Source organism: Falco rusticolus, chromosome 2 (assembly GCF_015220075.1).
Source record: "Falco rusticolus isolate bFalRus1 chromosome 2, bFalRus1.pri, whole genome shotgun sequence".
Lineage (NCBI taxonomy): Eukaryota > Metazoa > Chordata > Aves > Falconiformes > Falconidae > Falco > Falco rusticolus.
Window position 1 is genome coordinate 24,255,574 of NC_051188.1, and position 24,350 is coordinate 24,279,923.

A 24,350-nucleotide genomic window follows, 5' to 3' on the forward strand; every position below is an offset into this window, starting at 1 on the left:
AGCTTGTTGTCTGCCAAAAGCCTAGCACTTATCAATCAACTCCTGCAACAGATTGCCTTTATGCCACTGTCCTCCCTGGACCCTGCTTTTGCTCATCCTGTCTTGCAGGATGAGTTCAGCTCTCTCTGAGCTGTGCCTGGGACCACTGGCAAAACCACTGTCTTTGTTGACACTCTAAGTGATGGATGCTCTTTTTTTTTTTTTTTTTTTTTTTTTTTCCTGCATTCCTGTTCTTCACATCCAATTGGTTCATTTTTTACATCTGCCTTCTCCAATTCAGGACATTGCATCACTTCAACCATCTTACTCTCTCCTCTACGCTAGCAGTAGACAGGGCTGAGGTCCTACCTGCTGAACCTTCAAGCAGCCCTCTGCAATCTAGATGGCCCACCAAGTGGGGAAAGGCTTCCTCTGCACTTCTTCTGTGGGCTGCCTTCAGCCCGCACTTTTCCCTCACACCCAGGATTTAGTTTAAGAACTACCGAAGTAAAAAGTCATGTCTCTGTGTTTCTGGACACAGTCCTATGTTGCTATTTTGCATCCCTCCCTGAATACCAGCTCTCACAATGCCGAGGTAGAGGTCTTTTCAGACCTCAGTACCTTTTCTTCCTTGGGCCTGCCTATGTGTGGCTTTGGAAAGGGAAAATGGAGAATACATGTAATCAAGAGAAATGTTGGTAGTCACAAGAATCTGGCCAGACAAAAAAAGACCTAAAAAGTCTGAGATCTCTACAGAAGTCTGCTGTACACAGCCTACTTATTTCACCTGTGCAGAAACCAGCATTTAGCCTGAATGTATTACCTACCTAGTATTATGCAGTGCTTGAAAATGCCACTAAGTACATGGCTCAAATCATTTATGCTCAGGATGCAGGAGCCAGACTCCTACATCAGGACAGCAAAATCAACAGTGACCTTCTGGTAATAGGTAGTTGACATTTTCATCACTGATGTCATGACAGGTAAGCAGGGGCACAAAAGTCTCCTAGTGATTTCATCAGTCTCACCTGTACCACAGGCAAGGCATTCTCTCTGTTACTGCTGTGACGGCCTCAGAAGGCCCCATGTGTGATCTGTAGCACAGCCCCAAAGAAGAGTGAGAAGCAAGGTGGCTCTGCTCCTTTGCAGCTAGAGACCTGCAGTGCAGCTGCTTGCATCTCAGACCTCTGAGCAGACAACATGCTATGTACACGCTAGGAATGGGATGCTAAGAAACAACAAGGATATTTACCAATGTTATTTCATTTTTTCATGTGACCCCCACATAATTCTGCATGACTACTGTTCTCAGTTGTACATTTCGTTTGCATGTGCTGGACCAAATTGCCACTCATCCTTCCTCTTGGGCTAGGAACTCTTCAAGACCCTCGGTGGACAGTATGTAGAAAACAGAAACAAATAGTGCCAAGCAAGTGCCAATGTGTATTTTTACTGTGGTGGCCAAGAGCTTTTACACCTTTCCACCAACTTCAACTTCAATCACTTTCCATATTGCAATGTTGGCAGATTTGCACACTTGCATCTGCTGTTTCAGAAAGTACAGAAAAATCTACAGTGCTTCACAGCTCTAAGAAATACAGGTGTAAGTATGCCACATCCCTCTCCCACCTTCATTTGCCTCCCGTATTCAATATAAAGAGCACCAGTGGCTGGGATGGTAAATTTATCTCAGACATTACTGATCACTGAAGTCAAATGATTTCTCATATGAGTATTTCTCCTCATTTTAATTGTTCATTGCCTTTCATAGTTGTGAGCAGCAGTTTGGTCTTTTAACACTGGGTAAGTAGTTCATGACAGGCCTTTTCTGTATCTTTTGTATCTATGGAGTGGACCACCCATACACATTGCATTTCGTAGTCCCTGTTTCTGGGGACAGTTGCATTCCTATTCCTCCCGTTAGCCCACGTATCCTGAAGCATTCTAGATGAAAGTTATCAATAATTTCTTGTGAGATTTTATACAAATGCATTGTGGTATTCTTGCATTTGTTTCCCCTATTTAAATTAAAATGTACCGTGGAAGAACACAGTGCCACCAGTCACACATATTAGTATTCCATGCTGAAAACTTAAACCAAATGATGTATTAATCTTAGAGCAATATGTCTGTCCTGCATAATATTAAATGTAGACAGTAGTGTAGCTAACCACCTTCTACATGTCTGTGGTATCTTCAGGGGGAAAAAAAAAAAAGTTTTCATTAAGTGAAGGATGCTCATAAGGCTGCTATATCAAGGGGCAGAAAAATATTGACTTTCCAGAATAATAATTACATCAAAGGGGTAATGATCTTTCTTTGAGAAACTGTCATTTCAGAAATTACTCTTGGCGACAACAAAGCAAATGAGTTCAGTGGGCCAACTCTACACAGTGTTTGGTTACATGTTTAACTACTTGGATGTTTGTACTTAGATGGCATTTTAATTAAAAAAAACAAACTGACATCTTTGTAATCCCAGATGCAATATAATAACAGCAAACTGTTGAGATTTTCAAGTTCCTTACAAAGATAACTTAATACGTTTAGAAAAGGAATCTCACCTGTAACCCGAAATTACCTTGTCAGAAATCACTTTTTGATCTAGTGAAATTAAAATCTCTTACACTTTTTCTCAGACGAAAGCAGTAGTAAAGCAGAAGCCAGGCAAAACTGTTACTATGGTTAAATAATTGCCAGCAACCTGATGGGCGATGAAGTTTCTCCCTCAAAGCTGGGAAGCAGCAGGCTGAGAGCATGCTCAATGCCACATGTAGCCGAATTGGAGATTTCTATATAAGAGTAGCTACTATGGTGTCCAGAGCATAAGTACTGGCTCAGTGGCCATAAACATGCCATTGCCTTTCTCTTCATCTTACCGACTTCAGACGGTCAGCAATACTAGTTCTGCTCTATTCTGTTCCTCTGTTAGAAATCCAAGGTAAGACTGCTTCTTTCTTATTTCTTTATAAACCTGATTGCTTTTGGGGACAGAGTAAGGAATTTTCATTATACATTAAGGAATTAACAAGGAATTTTATCTAAAGTAAGGAATCAGTAAGGAATTTTCATTTGCATGATTTTGAAAAACATATTTTTAAGGAAAAAAGGTGTTTACAGCACATGAGGAAATTTGCTTTAATAAAATGACAGAACAGTTCAACCGGGTTACTCTAAATTTTTATGAAATAAAATTCATTGAATATATGCCTAAAGGATAAACTGACACTTTTTGAAAAAGTACTTGACATCATAAAACATTGTTGTAAACAGCAATCTTCACATAAGTTCTAACACATTTTCTAAATATTTGCTGAAAAAGTGAGCATTTAACTTAGCAACAGATTTTTCATAAATATTTCTCTATTGCAACAAAATTTGTGGTAGTTTGGCCAAGAAAATCCTTTTCATATCAGCATATTAAAATTAGAATTATACATTTGATAGAGCACTCAGAATCTCAGAAATGATTGCCTAAGATTGTTTCTATGAGAAAAGTTCTTTCCCGTAGAAACATTGCATATAACAGTACACAAGTAGAAGCTACAGTATTGCATTTACACAAATTTTCCAAAAGACTTTTCAGTGCCTGCACGATTTCTTTTTTAATAATTAATATTTTCTTATTCTTAGTAATTCTTGAAACATTACAGCAAAGTGAATAAACTCATTGTAATTTGCTGATGAATGGTAATTTCTCAGCTTGTGAAAAGTTCTTTAATAAAATAACATTTTTTTCTAATAAGACATAAAGGGCAAGTTATAGTGTAATTAAAATAAGAAACTGAAAGTATATTGCTGTGAAGAAATTTTCAAAATTGCCAGATAGAAAATAAGTACTAGAGAATATATTATTTCTTCTGTAGACATGCTGCTCAAAGGGAGTTGAATATGCAGTATTTCAATGCACTGAATTTTACTAAGTACTCAAAAATAACTATTTTAAAGTTACTATGGTTTTTTATTGCCAAAGGAAATTTTACTCATGTAAAGTTTTTAACATAAACTTTATTTTATTATGTTTCCAACATTTGATTTAAGACAACGTGGTTAATAAAAAACATACAATGGCTCACCTTTTCATTACACAGATTAATATATTGCTTTCATTGTTAAATTTGAAGAACCAAATTTTTTAAATAATTTATTACCAAAGCATCCCTTACTATGTTTCCTATTTACACAGCGTGAAATGTATGTTTACTTATTTCACACTGTTAGGGGGAAAAAAAAGCACCACCCTGCCATTGTTTCAAATTGTTCTTTGCATATAATCCCCATCAATAGTAGACAATAGGGCCTAAACCAATTTTGCCATAAATTATCTTGGTTTAACAGCAAACCCTTTGGCCCCTTTGGCCAAACCAGACTAGTTCAGGCTACTTCAGAAAGGGATGGAACCCAAGATGACTGGGCTTTCCAAGGCAGCGCAGCCTTCATCCTAAAGAGGTTCCAGCTCAAAGCCTTGGATAACCACAGTTACAAGCAAAAATCGTGGGGAAGTAGACAGGTATCAGAGATTTCTCCTGGGCAGACAAGCCCTAACAGCCCTCACATGACCGTGTTTCAAGCAGTACAGAAATCTGAAGAGAATAACAGATCAGCTGCCGTCTTGCCCTGTCCTCTTAAATGTGTCTACAAACGCATGTGGTCAGTATAGCAGCCTCGGGAATGTCATAGGACACAGTTACGTTGGGGAAACCCACATCTGGGGAATGTTTCTGGGGACATGTGTGGTGTAAAATGGGTACTGATTGCAGGCTGTTTAAGCTTCACTAGGCATGTACTCTACAATTCCTACAATGGATACGTAAGTCCACCCCAAAAGAGTAGGAAACATCACCTGATTATAAATACAGACATAAATATCTGTGTGGCTGGTTAACCTTCAAAATGTGCCCTTACCATTCAGTGTGACTAAACTGGCACTGTATAAAAGGATGGTATTTCACTGCCCTCTAACGGCTAGTGATAAACAGCTCCTTTTTTTTTGCATTTATTCCCCAAAAAGATCTCTCCAACAGGCCACCGAGACACAGTCTTCCAGCCAGAAGGAAACCTCACACAATTATCCTCACGTGCCAAGACCTGTGGAAAGTAATTATATAGCATCCTGGGCATGTTGGAGAAACAAAACTGGCATGCTACTGAGTGGAAAGAAGTTTATTCACATCACAGCCGTAACTTTGTAATTGATGCTAGTTAGCCAAGCTGTGTCTAAAACGTTAGTGACTGGAATTTCAACACTGGAGTAAGTCGTTTCAGTCTGAACAGATAAGCCCAGAAGGATATTCTGCTGTAGCTGAGGGAATAGGTATCTTTAACAGCAGTTTCAGACTTTTTATATCACTCCCTAGAGATCCCATGTGTGACAAATTTAAGGATAAAATCCAGGATTTCAAGCCTTCTCTTTTTGTGATGAACTACTGTTCACAGGAGCTATAGGACTTCTTCAATGAGTAACTGCTTCTCAGTGTCAGGAAGGGATTTACAGTCCAGACCTTAATAACCGTAGCAATGCAGGCTAGTGATCGCTGGAGTTGTGCAGTTCCGACAATAAACCCCCCCAGCTATTATAAATGTGACAATCAATCATATTGAAGTGTCAAACAACTACTGAGCATAAATTAAAGCGTGACTCACTTTTCAACCAGGGAAAAGAATAACCTGGTAAAGGGTCCATTCATTTCAAAAAGAGAGTTCAAGGTTATTGTTTTCCTGTGAAGCGCTGTGGATGAAGATTCTATCACCTTAGTAAATGCAGGAATCCTAAAGCAAACACACTTTAGATTAATGTGAAAACCTAATGACTAGTGCATTTTTTGTAGATTTTATAGATTTCACAAACAGACGGTGTCTAATTTGCATTGTTGCTTTAAACCTGCTCACCATTCAGGCCATTACATGGGTGTTTCATGTGGACAATCCACAACATTTTTTACTATCAAAATTTTATAAGAACAGTTCTTGCAGTTCATCAAACACCTCTTCAGCCTGTAGTTTGCATCTAGAAAGTTGTTTTCTTTCCATGAAATATCTGATATAAAACCAAGTCTTCTTTATTTTCCCAATTAGAAAAAACATATTGATGGAAAAGAATGGTTATGAAAACTTAGATCTGTGCACAGATAAATAAAATAATAAAAACAGTTGTGTATGTTTTAGTGTGTGCCCTGATTTCAGCTGGGATAGAGTTAATTTTCTTCCCAGTAGCTGGTACAGTGCTGTGTTTTGGATTTAGGATGGGAAGAATGTTGGTAACACACTGATGCTTTAGCTGTTGCTGGGCTTCTCGTACTGCCCTTGCCAGCGAGTGGGCTGGGGGGCACAAGAAGTTGGGAGGGGACACAGACAGGACAGCTGACCCAAACTGCTCAAAGGCATATTCCATACCATATGACATCAGGGTCAGTATATAAACTAGGGGGAAAGCTGGACGGGGGGCACTGCTTGGGAACTGGGGGCATGAGCAAGCAGCTGTGTGGTGGCCAGTTGTCTGCTGGGTTAGACCAGGACCTAAGATCAAAAATAAGATTAGCCCTTCTGCTCTGCCTGGGGAACTGCCCACTGGAAACTGGAGCAGTAAATCTCCTGAAAGAATCCCCTTTGTGACTGTGTTTTCTTGCAACTCACGTGTCTGTGCCTCTAGGATCGAGGTAGATTTTCCATCCCATTTCCTTATGTCTTCTCTGTGGTCACACAGGTAAAACCACAGGGTGGCCTCTGGTGCATACCCACTACATCCTCTCTCTTGAGGAGACGAACACTTACTCCTAACAGCTGAGATACCGGTCCACAGAGGTGGGGAGTAGCACATACGCTCTTTGAATTGCTGGAACTCCCTGGCCAGTTTTTTGGACAGTTTCTCCACAGCTGAGACACAGGCCTGTAAGGCGGAAGAGATGCTTTCGTCGTATTGCTGGAGCTGGCCAGCCAATTTGTCCACCATTTGTTCCTCTCCATCTTGCCAGGTCATTACTGCCAATGAGTTCGCGTATGAAAATGATGTGCTCTGTATAAACTTCTGCCACATGGATTGTGTGCCCTTGACCTCATCTGGATCTTTGGATAACCTCTCATTGTTCAAGTCATCATAAATCGTCTTCAGCCCAGCTAATTCCCTCTGGCAGTGGACACCTCTCTCCATCGTGGTCCACTTGCTTGGGTGATGTATAACATCTTCCTTGAAGTTCCTCATGCCTGACAGGAATTGCCTCCAGAGGCTGTGGACTTGTGTCCCTTTTCCACTCCCTTTGTCAATGTTCCCCCTCCCTAGAAAGGGACACCAGCTGTTTGGCTTCCTTACCCTCTAATTCCAGGCTACTGGCCCCATTATCCCTGCACTGGAGTAGCCAGATGACAATGTGCTCACCTGGATGACAGATCAATTTTCTTTACATTTCTTGCAGCTCACTCAGGGATAGGGATCGGGTGGTTACCACCTCATTTATGAGTTCTGCCTCTTTTTTTCTCCCTGATCCATGGCCACTTCTCTTCCTCCTCCTGTTCTCATGATAGCCCTTCTTTGGAGCAGTCTGCCTTATCCGCTTCATCCTCCCACTCCTTCTCAGAAGAAGCTCCTTCATCCCTTACTGAACAAGATGACTTCCTCTTCCATTATTTCTTCTTGTGTGTAGGGGTGACTGATGCCAGCATGGGTTGGTTTTTCAGTTCAGCTGCCATGCCTGTTGCTGGGGTTTGTGGAGCCACAGTGCCTGTCACCAGGGCTGGAGTAGCCACAAGTGCCTGTCACTTCGCCGTCAGATCCAGAGACCTTCTCTTCCCCTTGAGGGTACTGAACAGTGTTGCACGGGCTTGGTAGTATGGGCCAGGGCCCAGCACATTGCAGTGATTTGTATCTCTCTGAATTGCCAGGGTGACAGCATACTTCTCCCAAATGTTACTAGTTTTTCAGGATTCTGCACCTGTTCAGTGGTGAAATTCCAAAACGCTGGAGGTGCCCACTTTCCTAGCCACTTACCCATGCTAACCCACACCCCCTGCCACTCATAACCATCTAGCCTCAGGGCAGATCTCTGGGTGGTATTCTTAAATAGTTTTTTTAACTTTAAACAAGACCTGAAACTCATTCAGGAAACGAAGCAACAGGAAAATTCTGGTTTGAACATCCCAAGGATATTCAAAATTCTCAGGAGCTATTGCAGTTAGCCTGGAGTAGAAGGGGAAGATGGAGGAAGCTATCTCCCCCATAGATGGGCTCTCTGAGAAAAGGTAAAAGGTGTAATTATTAATAGTTTCCAATAGATGGCTGCCGAAGTACGGAGATGACGCAGTGCTGAGTACAAATACCAGATTAGTCTCATGACCAGTAATTTTATAACATAAACCAGAGCTACACAGCACAGCAAAATGATAACCTTAGCCCAGCCTCCAGAGGTGCTAAGCAGCTCAACAGGGAACATATACAGTAAGTAAAGTGTTATACAACTCTGAGAGCAAGTACAGCAACTCAGAGAGAAAATAAAGCAACATTATGACCAGCGACTATTAAACTAATGTAATGAATGCTTATGACTTATTTCTTTTAACATGCTCTGGTCAAATCAGTCATTGTTGCAATCCTTCATGCCCCACTCTGGGCACCAAAAAGGACTGCCATGGTTTAACCCAGCAGGCAGCTAAACACCGCAAAGCCGCTGGCTCACTCCCTGTGCTCCTGCCAGAGGAATGGGAGAGAGAACTGGGGGAAAAAAAAAGAAGCAAAATTCATGGATTAAGATAAAGACAGAACAGAAAAGGAAGGGATAATAATAATAATAATAATAATAATAATAACAATAGCAACATCAACAACAACAATTAAGCAGTTAGAATATACAAAAGAAGCGGTGCACAAGGCAATTGCTCCCACCACCACAGCTGTCCTGGCTGTGTCCCCTCCCAACTTCTTGTGCCCCCCAGCCCACTCACTGGCAAGGGCAGTATGAGAAGCTGAAGAGTCCTTGACCACTGCCCAGCAACAACTAAAGCATCAGTGTGTTACCAACATTCTTCCCATCCTAAATCCAAAACACAGCGCTGTACCAGCTACTGGGAAGAAAACTAACTCTATCCCCGCCAAAACCAGGACAGCTTAGTATCTGCAATACATTGATGACATCATCGTATGGGTCAACACAGCATCAAGAAGAGGAAGAAAATAGGCCAAATCCTTCTGAAAGCCAGTTTTGCCATAAAACTAATGTCCAGGGACCTGCACAGGGATCTGGTTATTAGGAATAAAATGGCAAGATAGACGTCATCAGATCCCAACGGATGTGATCAACAAAATAACAGCTACGTCCACCAATTAGCAAAAAGGAAACACAATGTTTCTTAGCTGTTGTGGGCTTTCAGGGAATGTGCATTCCAAATTACAATCTGATTGTAAGCCTTCTCCATCAAGTGACCCAGAAGAGGAATGATTTCAAATGGGACCTTGAACAACAACAAGCCTTTGAACAAATTAAACAGGAAATAATTCATGCAGTAGCCCTTGGGCCAGCCCTGGAGGGACAAGATGATAGAATATGCAATATGCTCTACACCACAGCTGGGGAGAATGGCCCTACCTGCAGCCTCAGGCAGAAAGCACCGGGGGAAACTCGAGGTCGACCCTCGGGCTTTTGAAGTCATAGATGCAGAGGCCCACTATGCTCCAAGTGAAGAAGAGATATTGGCAGCTTATGAAGGGGTTCGAGCCACTTCAGAAGTGATTGGTACTGCAGCGCAGCTCCTCCTGGCACCTCGGTGACCAGCACTGGGCAGGATGTTTAAAGGGAGGGTCCCTTCTACACATCACGCAACTGATGCTACATGGAGTAAGTGGGTAGCACTGATTACACAATGAGCTCAAATAGGAAATCCCAGTTGCCCAGGAATTCTGGAAGTGATCATGGACTGGCCAGAAGGCAAAAATTGTGGAATATCACCAGAGGAGGAGGTGACGTGTGCTGAAGAGGTCCCACCATATAATGAACTACGACAAAACGAAAAGCAATATGCCCTGTTCACTGATGGGTCATGTCATATTGTAGGAAAACATCAAAGGTGAAAAGCTGCTGTGTGGTGATCCACACAAGTCACAGAAACAGCTGAAGGAGAAGGTGAATCGAGTCAGTTTGCAGAGGTGAAAGCTATCCAGCTAGCTTTAGATACTGCTGAATGAGAAAAATGGCCAGTATTTAATTCTGACTCATGGATGGTGGCAAATGCTCTGTGGGGCTGGCTGCAGTACTGGAAGCAGACCAAGCAGCCACACAGTGGTAAACCCATCTAGGCTGCTGGATTATAGCAAGATATTCCTGCTTGGATTGAGAATCTGGTTGGAAAAGTATGTCACACAGCTGCTTACATAGCTGAGTCGGGCCACTGAAGAACATGAAAACAACCAGCAGGTGGATCAGGCTGCTAAGATTGAAGTGGCTAAGGTGGATCTGGACTGGCAACAACTGGGTGAATTATTTAAAGCTCAATGGGTCCATGAGACCTCAGATGACCAAGGAAGAGATAAAACATACAGATGCGGTCACGATTGAGCTTATTGCACAGGTTATCTATGAATGTGAAACATGCACTGCAAACAAGTAAGCCAAGCAGTTAAAGCCTTTCTGGTACAGAGGATGATGGCTGAAATATAAATATGGGGATGCCTGGTGGATGGATTATATCATACTGCCACAAACCTACCAGGGCAAGCACCATGTAGTTACAATGGTGGAAGCAACTACCAGATGGCTGGAAACGTATCCTGAGAGCTTTTGCACAACTTGGACATTTGCAGGGAACGTTTTAGTTTTTCTGCCTTAAACAAAATTGTTCTTACAACTGCAGTCACTGAAAGAGGCAATATTCCTTGCTTGCACTACCAAATTTGCAATTAATTTATAGACTTATTTCATTAAAGAACATTGAATAACAGTGCCATGTTTGAGAACTCTGTGTGTGTTGCATGAATCTAGCTGATCCTCAGTAATACCTGGTATGGTTTGGTTGGTTTTTGCCACTCAGAAATTTATGGTGAGAAATAAAGAAAATTTAGTAGCCAGTAGAGAAGGAGAAACTCTATCATAGGCAGAAATCTGAAGACTGAATTTTATCACATGGTGGATAAAGAACTGCTTTTATGGCATTATTGTTTTGAAAAAGAAGCTTCCACTTTTACCTGTATCTATTCATCAGACAAAGTGCTGTCCAAGAGGTAGTAAATCATCAGTCTTATGGACTTGCTCCACATAATACTGCAGACATTGATGAGAACAGATGTGGATACCCAGCAGATGACATCATTGTCTGTGTGTCAGCGTAACTGGAAAGTGTGTCAGGAACAACCACAGCCATCAGAGGAGTAAATGTCTTATGCTTGATAAAATAGCAAATTAAGACAAGTTAGAATTAATTTAAAGACTCAAAGAGAAAAATAAATAAACAAGCCCTTTCTGTTTGGATGATAGCTGGTTTCTTGTCTGCCAGGGCAGTTAACTGAATGCTGAGAGTGAAGAGACTCAGGATGCATTTCCAGCTTTGCTACCACACATGTGTTCTGTTGTAACTCTGCTTCTCTTGAGAGGTCATGGACAGACTCCATTCTTTAAAAGGGACTGTCAAGCTGTACTAAACATAAACATATACTAGGAAAAAATGGTTTTTTTGTCCCTGAATGAATACAGAAGGAAAACTTTTTCCAGTCCAACTTTTGTGCAATATCTGATACATGAAAAATTGAGTTACAACTAAAAATACTGACATTACCATAAGGATTTTGATGAAAACAGCAAACTATCGGAGTCTAATTGTAACATTATTCAAAATACTGATATACAAAGATCTATAGTTTAACCACTCTAAGCTATTTATTTTTATCTAGATAGTGGATCCTAACCAAAGCCTTCAGAAAAGCTAGTCTAAACCCCTTTGTCCATCTTTTCAGTTTTGTAGCAAGAGAATGTTAGAGGTATCTCACTTAAAAGGCAAGGCATATCTTGATGAGATTTCCAAAATTAATGGAATTTGGAACTCAAGTCTGAGTTTGGAATCCACCATGTATTTCATCTCCTCTCATCATGTCTCAGCCTCAATTCTTTGCATCATAAAAAAAAGCAGTATTATTAGGAAAATGTTAAATAAAACTAAAACATACTCAGTTTTTAAAGATTACCTTTTAGCTGAATTTCTGCTCTTTCCTTCCTGGCTGATACTATATAGCCCCTAATTGTCCATTAACCTCATAGGAATTGGATTACTTCACTTTGTTTCTGTCATTCCTCCCTGTAATTTTATCCCATATGCTTCATTTTAATCTGGTATACAGTCCCATAGGAGTCTCATGTCTCTACAGTCAGCATGTCTGCCTCTGCAAGGTGGGTCCATAGACATTTTTACCTGTTCAACTAAGATTATAATCAAATTTGTTTTGCCAAATTCGAACTTCACTTTTCAGAGATGTTGCTAATGAGTGAAAACAGAATTAGCTCTGTATGATACAAAGAACTTTCCTGGGGGTTTTGGATTGCTTTTTTTGCAGTTTTAGCATTCTTTCAGTAGTTTTTCTTGGCTGTAAAACTCCTGTAAACTTTGTGAAAGGGAAAAAGTGTTTTTGCAAAGGGGCATATGTTCCATACCTATAATGAAACAATAGAGCATATTTCCTGCAAATGTTTTGCAGAAAACCAGTCATTTGCGATGTGCACCAATAGAGGAAATAAAAACTATTCTCTTCTTTAAACATTTTGTTTAAATAAGTGATCTACAAGACTATAAATGTCATTGCATTATTGCAAAAAAAAAAAAATCCCAAAAGAAAAGCCATAAATCTGAGACCAACTGTGCAGCTTCACACCAGGATTGCCAATTGCTCAAAGACTTTCCTGTAATTGCGTGCAATAAGTGCTCTTAGTAGCTGTACCTCTCTGACATGTAAGTGGACACTTCCCTGTTGCCCAGCTGCCTTCAGCATGGGAAGTAGCTTTCCACGTGCTTCAGCTGGAAGTTCTCTCTTCACATGAGATTTTCACTTCCCCCAGCCAGCAATATCCAAGTACTACCTCCCTGTCCACCTCTGGTCATGCTGCAGCGTTCTGCTACTTAATGCTTATACCTCAGAGGAATCAGTCTACCAGGAAAGTACATTGATAAGTTTCTTTCTGTCCAGCAATGTGTTGTGCAGATGATGGGAAAGACAGAAGAGAAACAAGCAGAAACTTTAAACTTTCTCTTCTAAATTTCAGTGGTGGAAAACCGTTTGTAGCTGACACTGTAATGCAAGAGGCAGAATTAAAATTAAACACAATACACCTCAAAACAAAAAATGAAAATCTGTTGCATGCTATGGTTGCAGTTTTATCAGGCCTTTTTAATTTGAAACTGACTGTGCTGTAGAGGAAACACCTTCCCATATTTTCTCAGAATCTTGGCTGATGGAAGGCATTTCAGTTGGTGGTGTCTGCCAAAAGAGTTATTTGCCATGCAGAAATCATACAACATGCCTCTCGTGGGCATTTGATTATGGTGGCATAAATTACTCTGAGAATGGTGCAGATGAAGAGAATTGTGGTGAGTACTGCAACATCTGTAAGTATACAGAAACAAAACCTGGTTGTGGGATGTGCTCCTCCAGTTAATACACATTGAATTGCTAATAGCTGGCAGATGTCCCACAAGCCTGACAAATCTGGGTCTTTCAATTTAATTGACTATTTTCTTTTGTTCAACGAATGAGGGAATTATACCATGCCAGTCAGCAAAGAAAATTGACAGGGTGTCTAAAAACAGGCCCCAGGTGGACTCCAGTGGTGACATTCCTGTGGAATCCCTATTAGACTATCCTCTGCTATGGGCAGTGGGCAATCACTGCATATCTGTGTGGGGAATCCTTCAAAGTGGGTGCACAAACTCCTGCACGTAAGTAGGGGTACTTATGTTCAATAAGGCTTTCTACCAGTAAAAGTGAAGAATTCTTAATCTATGATGATTTCAAGTGTTCTAAGTCTTAGATATATACATGTCTCGGTATATGTGCATAAGCATGTACGCACTTGGTGGTGATCACACTACGATTCCTCTCTGTATTACTGACCTCCATGCCCACTCTCAATCCAAAAGAGCAATGAGGAAGTCAGACCAGTGATACTAGTCTCCTTTTTTGGCTAATAAAAGATCCATGTTTTGGAGCATGATTCCCTCAATATCACATTTGACTTCTTCTGTGACTGTGAAGCATGTTGGGTCAGAAATTAATGTATAAACTCACTGTCATGTCCTGCTTCCTATCCTCCCTCCCCACCTGTCTCCTAGTGAAGTTCTTACATCTCTTTCTTTTCATCTTTCTAGGTATTTCAAATCATCCTCCTGTGCCTCTTTACTTTTTCATTACCATCACCCCTCAGCTACCACCTCTGGATGTGGCCATTTGTGTTTACGACTTTCCACATTGCACCTTCCTGTTTACCATTCACCTACGTACCACTGCCGTTACCAGCTCCAAACCGCACTCTGGCGTACTGATTGCCCCAAAGACTGATATTCCTCATATATAATAGACATTCCTACCTTCTGACAATCTATTTAAAAAAAAAAAACAACTATACTTTATAAATTTTAACTGATTTTCTCTCATATCTCATATAACTTGTACAATTGCCTGTACATTTACTGTTACTGTACTGGTCCACTAATGATCTGTTCTCATCATTTTCCATGGTTTTGCCTGAAATCTGAGATCACCAAGCATATCCATTTACTGAAACAGGTGTAAACTTTCTGGTTTTTACTGGGTCACTTTCTGATTTTCAGTCTTGTCCTAGAACATTTCCTTTATCCTGTGTATATTTCCACTGTAAATAATTTGTGATTCTCCATGCTATAACGTGTACTGCAGTATCAGTTTCTCCACTACACCAATCATTCTACTTTAGCATCCACTTCTTTTTATAAACACATTTTCTAAAAATCTTTTGCATCAACATTTGATTTCTCTCTCTATTTCTCAACCTCTCTGCCATACTTATAGTCTGGTACACTTCTGGTACTCAATTTACATGAGATTTCTTGATTTGGGCTTATAATTGCTACTCATAATCAGCAGAAAAGGCAATAAAAACAATCCATTTGAAGATTTACTTTTAGTTCCATCCCGTATAAGAAAACACATGTACCCCACAGACAAATTGGCATTAATGTTCTGGTTTTCAATAAAAGCTGATAGGCAATTTAAAATACAGCTGAAAAACATCAACACTTTTTTTAGGAGATAATAGTGGATGGGCAAGTATCTTTGATATGGTTCATGGAAAGCCTAATTAATTGGATTTATCAGACTAACTTAATCTTAATGTCCTTATTAATATCCTTAAACTATTTTACACTTCTAAGGCTTTTCACTGCATATATATATATATTTACTATAATTATAGAGATACCTGGAATTTTAGATGCACTCAGGGAACTCCTTTACTTTCACAGTTTTCACTTTTTTGCATGCATACCAGAGTAGAGCAGGGTAATGCAATGGGAAACTTGCTTGTTAGTGCCAGGTTGCAGCTTTATAAAGTTGCAGGAAAATGGTAATTACATTTCTGGGAACTTTTGGAAAGTCAGTATCTGTTTTCATCCCACTCAGGAACAAAAACAAAAAAGCAAGTCTTCTTTATGTAACATTAAAAAAAATAATCTTGAAATGTTTTACGTTGTTCCCTTCTGAATTATTTCTTCCTGCCTATTGATAAAGAGTCATAAACCCAAAGGCTCTGGGACAGCTGTTCAGATGGACTGCCAAGTTGGGGTACCCAAAAAGCCCTTCCTTAAATCCCAGAAAGCAAGGACAGTGTCTTGGCAAGCAAGAAGCAAGTTTCGATGCTGTGTTCCCTCTGGTCTGCACTAAAATCAAAGCCTCCAATTTCTCAGTGAAGTATAGTGAGTTAAACAAATCTGCATTCTCCAGTGGAAACTGCTCCATCAGCAATTTCTCAGATTATCTCATTTGTATGCATATATAAATTTATACATGCATCAAGTACATGTTGTGTTTCAGTTATCCTTATTGTGGCTTATGAACAGTGGTATATTACAGTTGATTTATGTTTTACTTACATCTGCTTTCATTACATGTGAAGCACTGCAGTCCTAGGAAGTGCAACATCAGTGTTTTATAGCCTTCCTGATAAGCAAACCTTGCTAAGGTAATTTGGGGGTGTTGCATCTAGATGTCCAATCCCTTTCTAAAAAGAGGTCTCAGAATGACATTCCACCTGATCAGACATACTTGGTGGGTCATATGTAAGACATTCACTCAAGGGTTCCTTTTCCCAGGTCTCCACTAATACCCAGAAGGTTGCACCTCCATCGAAATGGAACTAGAATGTGCTGCTGTTAATTTAAAGTCTGGTCCACCTGTTTCAAGCAACCTAAGCCCCCTGTAAGTAGAGTTCCCTTTGCTCTCCAGCGTAAAGCTGTTTTACGAAGAGGTGCCTATAACACACTTTGCATAACGCTATACTACCAAGTACAAACCCTCTGCACTCAGAGGTTGCAGAAAAGGTTGACCCACTCTAGATATTTACTAGGCGATTTACTAGTATGTAGTGAATGCTGTAAGCGTCTGGCTGCAAGGCCCACTTCAGTATGGAATTCATCTGACAAAATACATGTATCAACACTGCAAACCAGTGTTGTGGTTTAACCCCAGCAGGTAACCAAGCACCACGCAGCCGCTCCCTCACTCCCCTTCACCCAGAGGGATGGGGAGGAGAATCAGAAAGGAATGTAAAACTCAAGGGTTGAGATAAGAACAATTTAATAATTGAAATAAAATAAAGCCATAAGAACAACAGTAGTAATAACAGTTATAGTGAAAAGGAGGGAAGAAGGAGAGAGGAAACCCAAAGGGAAGGGAAAAAAGGAAACTGGTGAAGCACAACACAACTGCTCACCCCCCGCTGACCGATGCTTAGCCAGTCTCTGAGTGACAGGCAGCCCTGGCCACACCATGCCCCCACACACCCTCAGTTTATATACCCAGCATGATGTTCCATGGTATGGGATATCCCTTTGGCTGGTTCAGGTCAGCCGACCTGGCTGTGTCCCCTCCCAGTTTCTTGTGCCCCTCCAGCCCTCTCACTGGCAGGGGCTGAGAAACTGAAAAGTCCTTGACTTAGTATAAGAATTACCCAGCAACAACCAAAAACACCAGCATGAGGTCAACACTGTTCTCACACCAAATCCAGAACACAGCACTGCACTAGCTACCAAGAAGAGAAATAAGCCTATCCCAGCCAAAACCAGGACAACCAGTCATCTAATACAGGTCATACGAACTGCACAAAGAACAGGTTCACTCCTCTAAAGAAAGCTTGGGGTGTTAGCCGAAATGCGCATTTTGCACTGTAGATGTTTATTTACAATTAGGTGAGTTGGATGCTATTTGGGTTTGTCATTCCTATTGTTTCAAGCCTGCCAGCCCCAGGCCACTCACTAAAGATCACTGGGTATGCAGCCAGCCCCAGGGTGGTGAGCACCTGCCAAATATTGCTGAAGTTACCGAAGCAGGAACGTCAGGATTATTGGTTCTTAATGATGACTGAAAGCTCCCTGTTCCATTTTGCTAGCTCCAGTCCTATAGGTTGCCAAAATTTATATATGGCTGATTACTTGTTAATATGAGAAATTCTCAAAGGCCCCTCCGGATCATCAAAGGAAAATCTTTAAAAGAGGCCAGCCTTAAAACTCGGCAATTAAGTTTACTGGCTCTTCAGCTCACTTGTTCAAGCAGTCAAGTACACTTACCTTCGAAACAGACCAAGGGAGGCCTGTCTTCACCCAGCTAATCCCAGGAGGCCACTCAGGCTTAAGCTCAGGATTTAAACTATAAGGACAGCTGATAAAGAAGCTGAGGTTACCCACACTTCACAGGCAAGGTAACGCACCCAACGTACTGCACCTGGTGCTACGTAATGGAATGTGCCCAAAGTCCTTCCTAGGGTCTGACCCTATGTCAGCTGCAACCAGAGGTAAGGTCTGGGGTTTGACAGTTGCAATACTGACCAGTTAAGACCTAATTTAAACATCCATTACCAATTACTTTTTGGTCACTCAGACACAACCAGATCCATTCTCTTCCAGATGAAGTTTTCAGGAAGTGTACAAAGGTGAAGAAAATGTGAGTATCTTAGTTTATTAAATTATTACACGAGTCCTGGAATATATAGAATGAACAAAATCGATATACAGTCACCTGTGTGATCGCTTTTTTAACACTATGGCATGGCATTTACCTTTGAAATTCATGTTTTGATAACGTTGGTCCTCCGGTGTAGCCAGATGTGCACAAATGCAGGCGGTTTTGTATGCAGTACACAGAGATCTAGTCTTGCTCCTTGCCATAGAAAAATAAGTAAGCAGAATATAAGTCTGTCTAATAAGAAGTCATTAGAATGTTCTGTTCCAGTGGAAAATATTGAATCTAACTTCAGTGGTGTTACACCAGTCATTAATTTGGCAGTGTGCTTAAAATGGCAGAAGGGAATGAATATAGGATTATAAAACGTTTACATTTCAAAGAAGTTAATGAATCATGATTATCCTGGCTTTCTTACCTTACCTGTATTTGATTTCTATAACACAATTGCATTCAGACAACACCAAGGAAAGCATTCTTTGGCCTGTGCAAACTTCAGAAATTGTGAGTACATTATTGCCCTATTCTGCCTTTTTAAATAACTGATTGCTTCTTGAGTATCACAGAGCAACCAGCCTTCCACAGTACAGGAAATGGCACCTAAATGTCAGCCCTTTAAAGTGTCATCCAACCACCATTCTGCATATTCCAGTAGCTCCAGAGAGATGTGAGTACTTCATGAATATTAACTCCTGCTGCGATGCTAATTGCGCACTAGGGCAAAGACAAATCCCTGAACTTTTTGTATCATTATCCACCCATTATAATTTTAATTTGCTATGTGTGCCTGACACTGCCTCATTAGTTGATGTTCACAAAGCATATTGGCCAAATGTTTCAAATGTCAGTGTTTACAGCATTATTAGGCACCCAAGCACCCCTACCACTTCAAACAGCTGATAAAAGCCCAGTGCCTTTGAAAGTCAGGCTAATCATTCCAGTTTCTTATCAAGTTTTGAATAACAAGCTACAGGTATTGACATTTTGATTGAGTAGTGTATATAAATGCAAAGCATTTTTACCATGTCTGTCTTGGTCTAAAAAGCATATGTATAAAACCCATGCAAATTTGTCCATTGCATCATAGTAAAACACATCCATCCCAGGGCACTGCAAAACTATTCATAAAAGCACATTTTAATGCCTTACACAGCATCATTCCAACTATAAAATATTTAAAAAGATTAAGTCAAATGCTGCTACCCTTGCAATAACGGTCAGCCTTTCATGAGACAGAAACCTTAAAATACTTTCCCTCAGCATTTTAAAGTCAAATATTGCTTGTCATAGTTCTTTATTTTTCTGGTTTTTGTCATCAACTGAAAGTTTTCTGTTCCCTCTCTTTAAAAGTAGTCTATCAGTTTTTAGGTCGTATTATTTCAGTTCCATGTTACATGATTATGTCAATAGGTATCTCAGCCATAAATGTCTCCCCAGTCTGAAACCTGGGGTACTCGGAGATCTACACAAATTGAAATGGCTGTGAGTGCCCGTTTTCTCCCTGTCTGTGAAAGCACCATTCATCACTGGCAGCGTGTGTGTTTATGGCATTGATCTAAAAAAAAAAGGGACAAGGCAGTAAAGCTATGTCTACAAATGACATTCTGTACAAAAAAATTGGTATGACTGCTGAAGCTTGCAACTCCTTATCACACAGGTTACATTTCAATTTCTGGAGATAATACATAGGTCTAATTATTTTGGATTTCCAGAGGAAAAGCACCTTCATGATTTGTTCACCTCAGCCATTTTTTCGTTGTCTCTTTACAAGGATTGGTGATGCAGTAAACTACTATTTCTTTCCAGAATTCTAGATCATATAGATCATAGAAAATTTCACCGCAGTTATTTACTGGGCTAAAGTATTTGGCTTTTTTCTGTAAGTATTGCTTTCTCACATTTTTGTATTGGTATTGTTCAATATCCAAGTAGCTTTCCTTTCTATCTTTTTGTTTTTCCTCCAAGTTCTTTTCCTTAAGATTTTCAAACATCTTCATGAAGGAATCACATTTGTCAACTCCCCATGCTTGCCACATCTGGACCCAAATTTCTCATAGCTGTCTTCCACACTACAACTATCTTTACTATGTTTCTGTTAAGAGTAAAGCACATTACCCAAGTTGTAAAACTGTTTAGAATCGTTCCTCTTTTCTCAGAATGCCTACAGGGTCCTCACAATCTAAACTGGAAATCCTGGGATACAGCTAGCAGACACTAGCATCTCCTTTTAGAATACTGAAACTGTATTTAGGTACTTGGAAATTTTTTCATGTAGATATCACTGTGACAACCGTAACAGAAAATTTCATGTAAGACAGGGCTTACAGGGCTTACAGCATGCAGGAGGGAGATGTGAAGTCCTATAAGCATTTTCCATCACTCTCATCAAGTAAACCAGCACCTGAAAAATATAATCTTGGTTTCGTATAAAAGCTAAGAGCTGGTTTTAATAATATACAGGGAAATAATTTTTTGGGTTTGCTAGCAGAAAATTAAGCTTTTGCTGATAGTTGTTTGGCTCGTGGCGAAGAAAATTAAGAACTTTCTGGGTTTAATGATTCATTGACTCAGCTGTTTCAGCCAAGCTCACGGGCAGGCAGCTGGTGGCATCAGAGCTGGCAGCTGCAACCTTTGGACCAAGCTCCACAGGGTGAGTGCTGAAGAACTGGGTGGAGCAGGAGCCAAAATACCTTTCCACCCTTACCAGCTCCCATCAAAAAGAGTTTGAGGAAGGTTATAGCATGTGTGGAAAACTGACAGTAACTGTACTGAGAATGTAAATTATTTAATAAACACATTTTCTGAGTTCAATTTAGTATATTTCTTGGTCATTCAATGAATCCATTGCCTATAAATAAAATACATTAATAAGCTAGTATCAAAAGTAACTATTTGTGTCCTGTTTTGCTACTGGTAGCTTTAAAAATCTTTTTTCTTGTGTAGCTTCTGTAAAATCTAAATCGACTTTAAGTTTCAAAGCAATGTAACTAAATCTATCTTGGATTCTTCTCCTAAAAGTTTACATCTGCGTATCTTTCTCACACTTATATATTGTGTTACGAACTATGATAAAACATCTTGTTTTCTAACGATATGTTAATTTGTGAAGATCAATGATAAACAATTCACTTGAGACTGTTCCCAAAAAGATCTGTGTTCAAATGCCTGTTAACTGGATGTAAGTAAATTATGCAAAAGTTTAATTTGATAAATGAATATATCTTTTTCTATGAAGACAGAAATTCATCATTTGTTTATTCTGTTACACAAAACCACTTTTAAAGGTGTAATATTCTAAAAAAAAGTATAACCTTGCCAAAGTTGAACCTCACAGTGTTTCAAATGACTGTCTAAAAAATACTGCAGTCCTTTGCCAACATAAATCTTTAGAGCTGCTTCTTATTCTTATGACTCCCATGAGTTTAGCAAAATTCTGTCTTTCACTTCAGTTTTCCAATGAAAATGAAATTGGTTATTGTGAATGCACATTTATCCTAAGTATAACTTAGACTATATAGCTATATATTGCAATTCAATGTAAAATCTCTATCTAGTGGCCTCTACTACTTCTGCTACACAGATTATGCATAAGAAACGCCAATGTATTAACCTATTATTGCTGAAATGGCTGGAGACCTGGGCTGTAAATCAAGACAAAATTACAACGAAGAAAAGGTTATAATCTGCTTTATTTGATATTTACATTCATATTCAAAACTAGGTCATAAATTTGGCTAATTTTGTAAGAAATAAATAAAGGAAGGTCAAAAAAAGATTAGCCCAGAGCTTAAACTCCCTTCTGCAGAACTATTACACAACACATGCATAAAAACACTTTCCTTATTGTTATTCAGGGATTTTGAAGGCAATTACATTAAGGTCTTAATTAATACCACCTTCCTGGAATGTGATGTGCTCGCTGTGTTGTCAGTAAAAGAAGTATGAAAATAAGGCAGCAAAAGCCTTTTGAATATGCAAGACTCTCAGTCCTCAACACAGGATTTGTGTGAATGTATGAAGCCTCATTGGGACAGTTGCGTTATTGTCCATGAGGCATTCTTTACACTTAATGTAATTATTGTATGCGTAGTCACATGGCACGTTGTGGCAATTGTCACAATCCCTTGTTTCAACCAACAGAAAAAGAAACAGACACCCTGTATTATATCTGCCTTGTGACCACATCATGAGCACCAGGGTGCTTTTTAAACTCCACTAAACCCTGGGACTTGCAATCTGATCACAAAGCAGAAACAATGTAGTATGCCTGTATCTCCACCTGCACAGTTTTTTTCTTGTTGAATCCATCCCCCCTTCAGACTAGTTTTTACCTTTGCAGGAAACCTGAGCAAAACATTTTGTTGCTGCTAAAATTCAATGTATTTATATAAATTAATAAAATTGTCTCATTTTTTAAACTATTAAAATCCTCTAATTTAAGAATGATAAAATGTTCCTTGGTGTTATACATGTGATGTCTTCCCAGTGAGGAACAGAAACTCTTTGCAGTGGGACTGTATCAATCGCAGTGAGAGCAAAAGCAAAAAAATCTGAGTCTGAACATGCAAAATTTCTGCCTGGCTAGCACATCGCAGAGCCTTTAATCAAACAAAATTCCATATTTCTCTTTTACTTTGTAATTTGCCTGTTTTTAATTAAAGCTAAGGACGGTTTTACTTAACTAACTGCTTAGTCTTCTGTAGGTTTCTTTTGCACTGAATGCAATAACACACCTTGTTACGGCTTGGAAAAATTAACCAGGGTCCTGTGTAACTTCTAACACTGGAAAAATGAAAAGCCAAGTAGTCATACTGAAACATGAAATTAGCACTCCATATTAAACTGAATCATTAAGTACTTTACATGTTTCTTCATGGAAATCAAATTCGCTCGCTGCCTGCCAATACCTTTTCCACATTAAAAGATTTGGGGAATTGTGAGTTTCTAAAACTGATTTTTAAATTAGTGAGTGTGAGCTATTACGTGCCTGTAATCTGTGAGTGTGCTGCACCTTGCCTGCCAAAGGTGAGGCAGGAGAACATGCACAGTCAAAGGCAGGACAGAAAGATACCCAGCAAGAGGGAGCTGCAGGTAGTGCTTAGGGCAGCATCACCAGGACAGGGAAAACTTATTCCAAGACTTCCTGAGGTTTACAACAGACATAGTTGTATGGGCTGAAAATCAAGGTCTCCCTCTGTCCCAGGCACTGTCAGGCTCCCTCCCTTCTGCACATACGAGTGCTCAGCTTCACCTGGGTCCTCTGGAGCCAATACTATATTTTTCAGTTGGTTCAGCCCCCACACTTGAGGGTATTCCCTGTACAGTCTATAGAAAGATAGCTAGGGCAGCATCTCTGTGCTTTGGAGGTGAACCAGCCTCTCCCAGTAGCTGTCTGGGGAACTTCGGCGCCTACTTTGAGATTTGAGACTGCCACTTCCCCTGGGAATAAGTGTGTCTGCATTAGGCTCATCTGCATATAAAGTAGTCACACTGCATCTGGGTATAGGTTGCCTCATTATGTAGCATTACATGTTTAGGCAGAAACATAAAACAGCTGCAGAAGATGTAGAAGCAGAATAGAGAAAGGAAAGCTGGAAGGAGAAGGGGAGCTGTCAGTGCTCATGACATGAGCGACATGAGTGATTGAAACAGGCTGCTACTGGCTGTGGAAGGAGCGTGGCAACTGATGATATTTGTTTAAAACGCTGATTTGCTGGCATGGTGAAAACTCATTCACTAATACCAATCTTCAGCATTGAATTTACTGAGGGGGGTGGGGTTAATGGTACTTTTTTTATTTTTTTTTCACTTTCTACCTATATTAAATGCAAAAGCTTCACATCTTTGTAATTAGGCTTCGATTCATCTCACCTCTCAGCAATTATTAAGTTCATAAATTATAAAGAGACCCTCAGGCAACCAGGTTCCCAAATTAGATACCTCAGCTGAATTAGTTATGATGAATCAGAGCTGAAATGATCCATGTTTAGCAATCACCAAACATCAGTGCCTGTACTGACTGGCTTCAAAGCGACTTATGGATAAAATCGAAGCCAGGAAATATTGGATAAACTGAAGTACTGATAAAAGCTAATTTTGCTGCTATCAGAATTTTAAGTAAGATAGCATGCCTCCTCACCTATAAAGAGGAGAAAATCTGAGTCTTAGAATTCTTAAAGTTTGTGAATTGGAAGGGATGGGT

General features: G+C 40.0%; 1 long non-coding RNA gene across 1 annotated transcript; it reads left to right on the forward strand.

The window, feature by feature from the left end:
- Positions 1–2,770: 2,770 nt before the first annotated feature.
- LOC119143335 lies at positions 2,771–22,521 on the forward strand. Its single transcript, XR_005102674.1, has 3 exons — positions 2,771–2,920; positions 16,285–16,390; positions 20,729–22,521. It is a non-coding gene; the product is annotated as an uncharacterized LOC119143335 (long non-coding RNA).
- Positions 22,522–24,350: the final 1,829 nt, after the last annotated feature.